At 43.3% G+C, this 12,338-nt stretch overlaps 1 protein-coding gene across 2 annotated transcripts in view; it reads left to right on the top strand.

The window, feature by feature from the left end:
• The window catches only part of DISC1 (DISC1 scaffold protein), a 347,001-nt gene that overhangs the window by 318,989 nt on the left and 15,674 nt on the right, over positions 1-12,338 (top strand). The gene's annotated exons all lie outside the window — the stretch shown is intronic.

The following is a 12,338-nucleotide window of genomic DNA, read 5'->3' as shown; positions in this document are numbered from 1 at the left end:
GGGAGGGCGATTCACTGAACCATACAAACTTTTAACAGTGTTAATAACCCTGGAATATGAACACAAAATAATGTAGAATTTTTGTGAAAGTTTAAAATATAGAAGAGCAAAAAGAATCACTTTTGACATATTTAGTTCTGTGTTGTAATTTAATGGATAGAGTTAGAATATAAATCTGGTATATAATTAATATATATATCACATATACCATATATGCCATATATCATCATTTATATACTATTATATATGACGTGATATTTAATTATGTATTTGAATCTATATATCATTATTTATTAGAATATCTATCTATATATTATTTATTAGAATCAAACATTCAAATATGTGTGTGTGTGTTTTAGCCTAGACAAGGTCATAATGGATATTTGTAATATGCTATTTTCATTTTTTAAGAAAAACCTGGTACTTGACTTATGATATATATATCATGTCATATATATATATATATATATATATCACATATATAATGAAAATGTGGATTTATTTAACATTTTACTTCAAGGCTGACACCTAGGTTAACAGAGAAGAACTCCACTCCCCCCACCCACCCTTTACTCCCCTCCCCACCTCCCCTTCTCTTTCACTCACTTTCCCTTCCAACCCTAACAAGACACCTTTCAATGAAAGTTCTCTAAGCAACTTTTTTTTTTTTCCAATTTTAGTACCACATCAGGAGGCTTTGGAGCTCTTTTTCTGGCCAGGTACTCAGGTGTTCTGAATTAAAAGGAAATAAAAGCCTGGTGAAACATGTTACTTCATGTTCATGGCTTACATTTGATATTAGATGTGCCCCTCCCGATTCCTGGGTGGCTCAGCAGTTTAGCGCCTGCCTACAGCCCAGGGCGTGATCCCGGAGTCCCGAGATCGAGTTCTGCATCAGGCTCCCTGCATGGAGCCTGTTTCTCCCTCTGCCTGTGTCTCTGCCTCTCTCTCGTGAATAAATAAATAAAATCTTAAAAAAAAAAAAAAAAAGATCTGTCCCCTCCCTAGGCCTTTGCCAGAAAGTCGCCCACCCAAGCAAGCCTGCCTGTTGTGTCTGTAGGACCACGGTCTTCACAGAGCAGACACTCACTGACAACGTGGGCTATAGTCACTGCCTTCTGGACTGCTTGGAGAATTGATACTTGATCCTATATTTGAATTGAATAACCTTATGAGAAAAAAGGCTGTTGTCACTCTCTGAAATCCTGCTGGCCTCATAAATTAGGCTCTAAATCGAGCTATAGATGATCTCAACTTCTTTGTTAGCCAAGACACTGCAGGTGGCCACCAGCTCTGTTGGTGGAGTAATTGAAAATTCGCCACCTGTTACAGTTGGCCCATGGGAAAGAAGATTCTAATGTGGAGGGAAGTGCCACCCAAGCAAGGGGGGTCACAGCCCTGGGCTGAAGATACTGTGGGCCCTGGGTCAGAGGCTTTGAAGGAAGGCTTGGCTGTCCACAGTAGGCTCCCTGGAGCTCAGTATCAGGACAGGCAGGAGCCAGGCCTGGTGTGTGATGGGGTCCGCTCGGGCATGGGACCCCTCTGGAGGTCAGGATTGATTCAGCAAATTCTACCTGTTGGAGGAGCTTCTCGCCTTCCTTCCCTCTCTTCGTCCCTCCCTTCCTTCCTTGCTGTGTCCTTGCGTCCCTCCAGGCTCTCTGGGGGATGATTATTCTTCCATAAGATTATAAGCACCTGCCAATCTGACTATAGGAAAACAGAGCTACAAAGTAGGAAATGTAGGGTCAAGGATGAATAGTGTAGAACCCTATCACAGAATGATACTTGAAGTTTCTGGTGAAGAGGAAGACCAGATTGTAACCCAGAGAACGGGAGAGCTACAGTGGCTGCTTCTCTGAGCTCTGGGACCTCCAACCCCCACTCCCTGCTTCCAACCCCCACCTCCTCTCCACCAACTGAAATGCTGAGGATTTCCCACAATTTTTTGCTGCTTTCTTCAGGATAGGGGAGACAGAGGGTATTTTAAAGATTTTGCTAGCTTTCACTGCTGTGTTCCTGTCCTGTGCCAGGCCTCAGCCCACTTACTGTTCCTGCATTTCTTTTCTGGGTTTATATTCACAAAGAAGGGTAGACGCCCTTTGTCAGTGGCAGAAATGTTAAGATATCAGGCTTAACATAGAAAGGGAAAGGGAAAAAATTATGGGAACAAAAAACAGATCAGTTGTTGCCAAGAATTGGGCTTAGGGGAAGAGATTGTTCATGAAAAGCAACATGAAGGAATTTGTGTGTGTGTGTGTGTGATAAAACCATTCCGTGTCTTGATTGAGGTGGTAGTTACATGACTATGTACATAGATCTATAACTTTACACCAGAGTGAATTTTATTGTTTTTTTAAAGATTTTATTTTTTAAATTTTATTGTGTATTACTTCACAAAGGTGATTACAGTTTTAAAAAAAATAACATCCACCTATTTAAGAGCGAGGGTATCGATGTTGGAATCAGTGGTACTAGGCTCAGGGCTATCAGAAGACAGTATGTATGGTGTGGCAAAGGAACCTGAAGCTCAGAGGCTCTGCTCTGACCCGAGTTAGGCCATCTGCAGGCTGCATTTACTCATCTGCTAAACAGCCCCCTTCCCACAGCCCCTAAATGATGACAGTAAAAACTATTTCATGAGGTTGTAAGGATTTAAATAAAATAATGCATCTAAAAGTCAATAGAGGCTTAAGAAAATACATAGCAGAGCTTTAAAAAAAATTTTTTTTTTGAGGAGGCTGTCTGTTATCACTCTTTTTGGCAAATCACAGGTATCTCTAAGACCTTTCCAAACATATATTCCTGACTTTCTTATCAAGCAGCAGAAGAGAGCAATGAATGAGTGGGAGATAATCCCAGACAAGAAAGATTTAATAAAGGAAGAATCTCGTTTGTATTTAGATGGAGTATTTTCGACAACCAAAGGCTCAGAGAAACGATAATCAAGGATCTCTTTTAGAAAGGTGTTTTAAGTTTTCCCGACTCCCCCCTCCAGGGAGTCCTTGAAGTCTGGGTACTTGCGTGTTTATCCCGTGGCTAAAGTGTCTATTTGTTTTGCAGCTGGGAGTTGGTTTTACTTTGGAACTGTCTGCTGGGTCTGGCCATCCCCACCCTGGTTTCTCTATTGAAGCATGACGGCCCGAAGGCAGGCAGTTTCTTTATAACCCAAATCCTCCATGAAAAATTGCTGACTTCTTACGGAGGTCCACAGGGAGCCGGATTCTCGGAGCCTCGGCTGTGTGCGTAAGCGGCCTTCGCGAGGTGCGCCCCTGCTAGGAGCGTGCTGTGGCTCATTAAAGCTCTCCCCGAGCCGAGCCGAGCCGACGGCCCCCCTCCCGAGCTGCCCATTTTGCAGCTGGGCCCCCGAGGCACAGTCCCGTGCTTGGGGCTGTGCTGCGGCGGAGGAAGTGGGCAGCAGGGCTCAGGGCCAGGTGTAGCTTGCACGTCCTCAGATTTGCAAGATCGCTCCTCCTGTTGTGTTTCCCGGCTGCTAGCTGCTCGCCCGCAAGCCTTTCCGCGGACTCTGGAAACAATCAGCTGCTGTTGGCCCGGGTTTACAGACGGTGCAGAAATTGCACGGGGGCCAGACAGGAGCTGGGGAAATCGGTGAGCCGGCTTCCTCCGCTGTGAAGTCGCTCTTTTGTACTCGCCGTCCTGGCCGTAATACCTGCGTAATTCCCTCTTTCCTGTCTGCAGCCTGTCCTGCTGGGGTGCTTTCTGTTTTTACTACAAAGTGGGCTCCCCTCCCGCGGAGTTCCCTGGACAGGATCACTCTCTCCTAACTCCAGCTGCTTCCTTTCCTAGCCAGTAGCTGCCACCAAAGAGGCTGCAAGAGGCCAGGAAAAGGGCCGGAGCTCCGCGCGGTGTCGTGCAGCGCGGGAATAATAGGCAGCGTGTCGCCTGCCATGAAAGAAACTCGCAGTAAGCCGCGGCCCGGCAGTGCAGCTTTGTTCTGTGGCACGGGTCTCTCCAAAACCCGGCTCCTTTTCGCTCGGCCCATCTTGCATGGGTAAACCTCAGCCACAGCGCAGCGCCTCACCTGCCCTCTCCAGAGTGGGCTTCTCGAAAGTGGGCGGGAAGTGCGCACCTGCACAACCACTCCCTGGGGCTCCCCTCTCCTCTCTCCTAAATATTACTGAGTTTCCCAAGGTTCGCAACTTGATGTCTGTGGAGACGGGACGTCTCTTTCATGCAAACGTCCCATTGCTTCCCATTGTATTTCTTTAAGTTGTGCCATCAGAATTTCAGGCAGGACCGGCACGTGTAGGAGGAGCCACAAACACCGGCCCACGGCTGGGGGAAGTGCGCGGGCGCCCCGGGGCTCCGCCCTCCTGGCCCCGCCCCCGCAGGTGGAGAGCGGGAGCCCCCGCGGCGCTGCAGGGTAGGTTGGAGGGGGCTTCACCATCAGCTGTTAGCTGGCTCCTGCTGCTTCTCTGTTAATTAACGTTGTCAGCTTGTCAGCCTCCCTCACCTGCCCAAGGAAGGGAAGTGGACTCCCCTGATCGCGCCGCTTTCCCTCCCATTGGAAAATTGTGGAATCACCTTCTGTGCTCCAGGGCCTAACTGTGGCATTTCTTTCACTAATTAAAAATAGGTCAGTGCTTCTGAGGAAACCAGCCTTGGGCTCTCGGAGACTCTTTACCTTGGAGATTCCTTGTCCCTCACTGATGAACACCGAGTGATCAATAGAGAATCGCCACCGCCTCGCTGGCAAGGACTAACTTAAGGGTGTTTGTTAACAGGAGGCTTATCTGACCACTACGCAGTGGTTCAGTAGCCGAGAGGTGTGTTTTTTGTTTGTTTGTTTTTGTTTTGTTTTGTTTTTTAATACAGGGTTTCACGTTCCTGGAAAATGAATTGACCCTCTGCCCCTTGTCATACCTAGGCTGCAGCTGATGCTCTCACCTGTTGGGGGCCGGGGCGGTCAAAGTCAGGAACCTCCTGTACAGCAGGGGCTGGGTCCCCATAGAACGTGAAGATACTCTCCTTGTGAAGGGTGCCATCCAGGACCAGGACGAAAGACTGGCATTAAGAAACAGTAATTCTGGTAGTCTTGTGGTTGCACAATTTACAAAAAATATTTAGAAATGAAATTTTTTTTTTTTTATCTAAAATGAACACAGATGAAAGTTAGCATTTGATTCTTTTCTCTTGGCTCTTTACTCTTTGTGGTTCAGCATTTCTTAGCAACAGACATCTTGCCGAGCACATTCTCCTTATGTGGAATCCCCCCAACCGTGTTCCCTTCTCGTTTTCCTTATACAAAAGGGTTTTAGGATTTGATGTCACTGTCCTCCATATCTCAATGCTTGTGTTAAAATAGAGATTATTTAAATACTTGCTGATGGTATGACTATTATTTACTCCTAGGTTTTTCCTTGAAGTTTCTAATAGAGTTTGGCCTTATTCAGCTTTTATGTTCAACTGGATGTGTGCCAAAAGGAAAACAATCCAAGTTCTCTTAGATGATCCTGTAATATAAAATATAGCTTTTCAAAGATTGCCCTTCATGTAAACCAGAAGCCATAGGCCAATTAGCTTATGCAAATTATCAGCCAATTCTTTCTTTTATCAGTTTTTTTTTTTTTTTTTTTTTGTTCTGTTAAATGGTTCTGTTTAGAACTTGTTTCTCAGCACCTTCTCTGGAACTAGTGCACAGATACTTGAAGACAATTTATTGCTTACTCTGACTGAAAGACATCTAAATATTTCAAATGTTTTCTTTGCCCCTCACATCTGGATGCTTTTAAAAGAAATACCACTTACTCAGGGTGTAGCCATATAACTTGGGTATTTGGATGAATACTTGTATTATATGGAGAAGTAAAGATATGCCTTCAGTGTCTTAATTCATGTTTTTCTGCTCTTTGGCATTAATGCCTGTAGAATGAGTGTTTATGTGGAAAGACAGATACTTATAAAGTCTATTTCAGATAGATGTGCAAGATTTTATTCGTGGTATGGACAGGAGTTTGTCATAGATAAATACTCTCTTTGTGGACAATAAAAAGAAAAGAAAAAGAAAACCATATAGCATTCTGGGAATGTATTTGCCAAGTAAATATTTTGGAAAACAGCCCAAAGGAACATATTTAAGGCTGTGATTTTAATACCAAACTAAGGAAATGCTTTAATGCATCAGCTAAGCTCATGGATGGTGGTAATCACATCTGGTTTACCTCAAGCTATAGGAGAGGGAATGAAACTTAACAGCGGAACAAACATCATGAGGCTCAAGTCACATTTTTTTTTTTTTTGTAGGTATGCATATATGCAGTGCATAGTTAAAAATTTCTTTTTGAAAAAACTTAAATCCTGCCAAGGCTCAAGTAATCCGTAAATGCAGATGGCTTGCCAACCATAAGGGAAGACTGCTCTGTCACCTGTCCTTTCTTTATTATGTAGCCTGTGAGTTTAACTGCAGGAATTAAATATTTTTTTGGATAGGCAACTACTGCGGATGCCTTATTACATGGCCTAGGGAAATAGGGATCTAAGTAAGCTGGTTGGGTTATAGCAAAGAGCAGGGTCTCCAGAGAGGGAGCTGCTTCCTCCCCTCCCCACCCTAATCCTGTTCCTTAGAAAGGGACAAAGCAGTTGATGACTTTTTAAAAAATATTTCTTTTATATATTCTTTTTTTTAAATTGGAGTTCAATTTGCCAATATATAGCATAACACCCAGTGCTCATCCCATCAAGTGCCCCCCTCAGTGCCCGTCACCCAGTCACCCCCACCCCCCACCCACCTCCCTTTCCACCACCCCTTGTTCCTTTCCCAGAGTTAGGAGTCTCTCATGTTCTGTCTCCCTCTCTGATATTTCCCACTCATTTTCTCTCCTTTCCCCTTTATTCCATCTCACTATTTTTTATATTCCTCAAATGAATTAGACCATATAATGTTTGTCCTCTGATTGACTTATTTCACTCAGCATAATACCCTCCAGTTCCATCCACATCGAAGCAAATGGTGGGTATTTGTCATTTCTAATGGCTGAGGAATATTCCATTGTATACATAGACCACATCTTCTTTATCCATTCATCTTTCAAGGGACACTGAGGCTCCTTCCACAGTTTGGCTATTGTGGACATTGCTGCTATAAACATCGGGGTGCAGGTGTCCCGGCATTTCATTGCATCTGTATCTTTGGGGTAAATCCCCAGAAGTGCAATTGCTGGGTCATAGGGCAGATCTATTTTTAACTCTTTGAGGAACCTCCACACAGTTTTCCAGAGTGGCTGCACCAGTTCACATTCCCACCAACAGTGCAAGAGGTTTCCCCTTTCTCCACATCCTCTCCAACATTTGTGGTTTCCTGCCTTGTTAATTTTCCCCATTCTCACTGGTGTGAGGTGGTATTTCATTGTGGTTTTGATTGTATTTCCCTGATGGCCAGTGATGCGGAACATTTTCTCATGTGCTTATTGGCCATGTCTATGTCTTCCTCTGTGAGATTTCTTTTTCTTTTTTTTTTTTTTTCCTCTGTGAGCTTTCTGTTCATGTCTTTTGCCCATTTCATGATTGGATTGTTTGTTTCTTTGGTGTTGAGTTCAATAAGTTCTTTATAGGGATCCCTGGGTGGCGCAGCGGTTTGGCGCCTGCCTTTGGCCCAGGGCGCGATCCTGGAGACCCGGGATCGAATCCCACATCAGGCTCCTGGTGCATGGAGCCTGCTTCTCCCTCTGCCTGTGTCTCTGCCTCTCTCTCTCTCTCTCTGTGACTATCATAAATAAATGAAAATTAAAAAAAAATAAATAAGTTCTTTATAGATCTTGGATACTAGGCCTTTATCTGATACGTCATTTGCAAATATCTTCTCCCATTCTGTAGGGAATAATATGTCTTTCAGTTTTGTTGACTGTATCTTTTGCTGTGCAGAAGCTTCTTATCTTGATGAAGTCCCAGTAGTTCATTTTTGCTTTTGTTTCTTTTGCCTTCGTGGATGTATCTTGCAAGAAGTTGCTGTGGCCAAGTTCAAAAAGGGTGTTGCCTGTGTTCTCCTCTAGGATTTTGATGGAATCTTGTTTCACATTTAGATCTTTCATCCATTTTGAGTTTATCTTTGTGTATGGTGTAAGAGAATGGTCCAGTTTCATTCTTCTGCATGTGGATGTCCAATTTTCCCAGCACCATTTATTGAAGAGACTGTCTTTCTTCCAATGGATAGTCTTTCCTCCTTTATCGAATATTAGTTGACCATAAAGTTGAGGGTCCACTTCTGGGTTCTCCATTCTCTTCCATTGATCTATGTGTCTGTTTTGTGCCAGTCCCACATTGTCTTGATGACCACAGCTATGTAGTACAACCTGAAATCTGGCATTGTGATGCCCCCAGATATGGTTTTCTTTTTTAAAATTCCCCTGGCTATTCGGGGTCTTCTCTGATTCCACACAAATCTTAAGATGATTTGTTCCAACTCTCTGAAGAAAGTCCATGGTGTTTTGATAGGGATTGCATTAAACGTGTAAATTGCCCTGGGTAGCATTGACATTTTCACAATATTAATTCTTCCAAACCATGAGCATGGAATATTTTTCCATCTCTTTGTGTCTTCCTCAATTTCTTTCAGAAGTGTTCTGTAGTTTTTAGGGTATAAATCCTTTACCTCTTTGGTTAGGTTTATTCCTAGGTATCTTATGCTTTGGGGTGCAATTGTAAATGGGATTGACTCCTTAATTTCTCTTTCTTTCTTCAGTCTCATTGTTAGTGTGTAGAAATGCCACTGACTTCTGGGCACTGATTTTGTATCCTGCCACACGGCCAAATTGCTGTATGAGTTCTAGCAATCTTGGGGTGGAGTCTTTTGGGTTTTCTATGTACAGTATCATGTCATCTGCAAAGAGGGAGAGTTTGACTTCTTTGCCAATTTGAATGCCTTTTATTTCTTTTTGTTGCCTGATTGCTGAGGCTAGGACTTCTAGTACTATGTTGAATAGCAGTGGTGAGAGTGGACTTTGAAGTACAGCATCCAGCACAGTGTATTTCCCACCTAAAGTATATACCTCAAAAGTCATTGTTGATTGTATCAGAGTAATTATTAAATTGTAGCAGTAATCCTTCCTTCAGTTATGAGGTTTTTTCCATTTCAGATATCACACTGCCTCTCTCTTTGGAACTCCTTTTGATAGTATTAAAAACATCAACTATTTGAATTTCTCGATCTACTGACTCAACCCAAGGTGTAGTCCATCTGCTCAAATTTGTGGCAGATCACCAGTGATGAATAACATTTCTGGAAATGTATGCTCTGTTAGGTGTGCGAGCCCCTTCATAAATAAAATTGGCAACATTATCTGCTAACTGGCAATTTAATCTATACGGCCTCCTGTTCCACATGCATTTTCTATCCAGAATAAAAATAATCAATATGATTTCCTGATCACTCTAGGTGTAGCCTAGGGGATATTGTTACCAGATATTTTCTCATTTTGAAACAATTACTGTGATGTAATATATTCCCTACCCTTTGGGTATGGGCTCTAGTTTTCAAACGTTAAATATTGATATTCTCCAAATGTTACAGGCAAGGACTTAGTCTTATTTATGGGAATTATCACTAAGTAAAAAAGTCCTTGGAGACCTTAGCCATGGAGTGTGTGATTCAGGTTTGTCACCAGACTCTGAGGTTTAGGCATCTGTTCTGGCTAGGCACTGAATGCATTTTGGGATCTGAGTATAAATTTTTGTCAACAAATGTTGTAGAAAGTAATTTTAATGGGAAAATCCTGCCCAACAAAGGAAATCCTCTTTTCTGTTTTAAATCATGCGTCCCGAGTTTGTTGGGTAGGACAGATATTTGACAACAGCTCTGATTCAACACAGCTGAAAATTTCTGCTCAAACTTTCAAGTCTACAGATTTTGACCATAAGGTGAGTTAGAGAAATTATATTTGAAATAATGTCTAGCTGAGTTGGTGCTCCCAAATCATAGCCATGTGGAGAGATAGTAGGGAAGATGTAGGGCTTTTTCTGAGGTCCATGAAAGATGCATTTGTATGAAAGCGCTGTGGTGAGCACACAAGACTGTCTGGCAGCCCTGGATCCCTCCTGTCTGGCCCTTCTCAATTCAGCTAGATGATGCCATGAGTAATGCAATCTGAGAAACAGCATGGCTTCCACAAGGGCAGTAGTCACTGGGCTACAGAAATGGCAGGACGCCATTATGCCACCTCCTGGTGGGGGAGATAGGCCGGTATGTGCCCAGTAAAGGAATCTCATGCTTAAGCCCTAACAGGGTCGAGGTGGTATAGGAGATTCAGGAATCCAGAAGCATTCCTGGAAGAAGTAGAATCTGCAGGGTTTTGGTTTTGAAGAGAGAGATGGTATTAACCAGGCAAAGAATGGGAAACTCTCAGCCAAGGGGCCATTTACCCAGTGAAGTTTCTTTCATTCTGGCCCATAGGAAAGATACTTCTAGGGCTAAATGAGGGAATGGAGGTACAGAAAGGAAAAGTCATAATCTGAGTTGTTGAAGAGACTGCCTGATGGGACAAATTACTGGAGAGTTTTCAAAGCCACTTTGAAATGCCAGACAACCTGTACTTTATCCGTTCAGAATTGCAAATCCTACAAAATTCCATTTCAGCTAGGAATACCAGTGACTTTGTAGTGGGTGTTATTTTTATTATCAAGTGTCAGTCATGTGGTCATGTGGGGTTTTTGTTTTTTTGGTATGTTGTTTTTTTGTGAGTTTTTTTTTTTCCACATTTAATTTAAGAGTAAAAATGGAAGCAAATGTTACAGATTTCAAACCAAGAGGAGCTCAGTGCATGAAGAGCTGCTGGATATGGTTCAGAGAATGTTCAGTTTGGAATCTGCCAAAGTGATAAAAAGAGATGAGAGGTCAAGGCTCTTCTATTCTTATTCAGAAAGTTGAAACTCGCTTCCTTCCAATGTGACTCACTGCTTTCCTCTGCTTCCAGCCTTATGTTTTATGGACATGTGGACCTAAGATCCCCAGCTCACCATGGAAGCCAGGTTGTCTGGTGGCTGCCACTATCACCTCCAGTTGATATCTATCTATCTGAATCCTGGAGGAAGAACCCCTTAGTGATGCAGAGCTGTCTAGGAATCAGAGCAGACCTCGCAGAGTCCCAAGGGTACAAGGGAAAGGAGATGGTATCTTCAGGCACTGTTCACTTCTCTGATTTATTTCTGTCATTATTTTGAAGCCCCCCTCCCTCCCACCCTGGAGTAGCCCAACAAAAATCCCTTTCTGTGTTTCCCCTTGGCACAGCTAAATCAGATCCAGAGGGAGGAATCTGCTAAATATGGGAGACCTGTGTCTTAGACACCAACCCACCACTTTCTCAGTGTGTGACCTTTAATGAGACACAGGACTCTTTGAGATGCTTTCTGTGTGTATAAAAGGAAGAATTGAACTAGATCATTCCCAAGCCCCCTGCCAGCTCCAATTCTCTCTGCTTCTGGGTATTAAGATCCTCAAGGAAGGGTTCATGACATCCTCAGTGGCCCTGATGGAGCTGTCCCTTTATAAATGCTTGCACTTGAGGTCCTGGGAAACAAGGTGGGTGTTAGGATGAGAGGCTTCATTTTCATGCAGTTATATCCCAGGCTGGGGACTCCTGAATGGTATAGCTGACTTACAGTACGCTTAAACAGAAATGCTGGAGCTGCCAAAACTTTTATGGAAGGACAACTTCTTTGAAAGAAGTTTCCTTTCTTTTAAGATAAACAAGCAAACAAAACCCTTTAATAGCTCTGGTTCCGTTTACTTGTTTTTAACTTTCCATCAAGGCTTAAGCAAATGAAATGGATAAAATCAGAAGTTGAGGTATAGTTGACAGTCAAGCCCCCTGCTTTCCTGCCAGGGCATCTCTGCTAGTAAAGCCTAAAATCCATTGGCTTAAAAAGAATACACTCAAGAAAGGAGGTCTCAAAGCAAGAGAGAAATCACGCTTGATGCTCCCTGCAGAGACTCTACCATCCCATGACTGTAGTGTATGCACACTCATTTTCACAGGAGGGCACAACCATATAAATAGTGCAGCAGTATTGCCCTTTATCCCATAGACTCCAGGAGAGTGTGAGATATCAAACAAATAACCACTGGTCTGTTATTGGGACCTCTGGTGGTGGAAGCACTTGCTGTGCTGAGTGTCTACTGAAGAGTCATTTCTCCCAAAGGTAGAAGGAAGTGGGGCCATGTTAGTCTTATTGCAAGTAAATATACTGCTCAGAATATCCGCACTGTTTCATAGGCCTGCCTGCACATTTGACCAGAAACCAGAGATCTGGGGACCAGGGAGGGTGGCCGTGGCAGCTCATCAAAATCTCCTTCTCGCACATCTCATCTCAGAGCCACAGTTCCCAGCATG

This window comes from Canis lupus, chromosome 4 (assembly GCF_011100685.1).
Source record: "Canis lupus familiaris isolate Mischka breed German Shepherd chromosome 4, alternate assembly UU_Cfam_GSD_1.0, whole genome shotgun sequence".
Lineage (NCBI taxonomy): Eukaryota > Metazoa > Chordata > Mammalia > Carnivora > Canidae > Canis > Canis lupus.
Note: the sequence above shows the minus strand (reverse complement) of the source record. Positions and strands in the feature narration are given on the sequence as shown.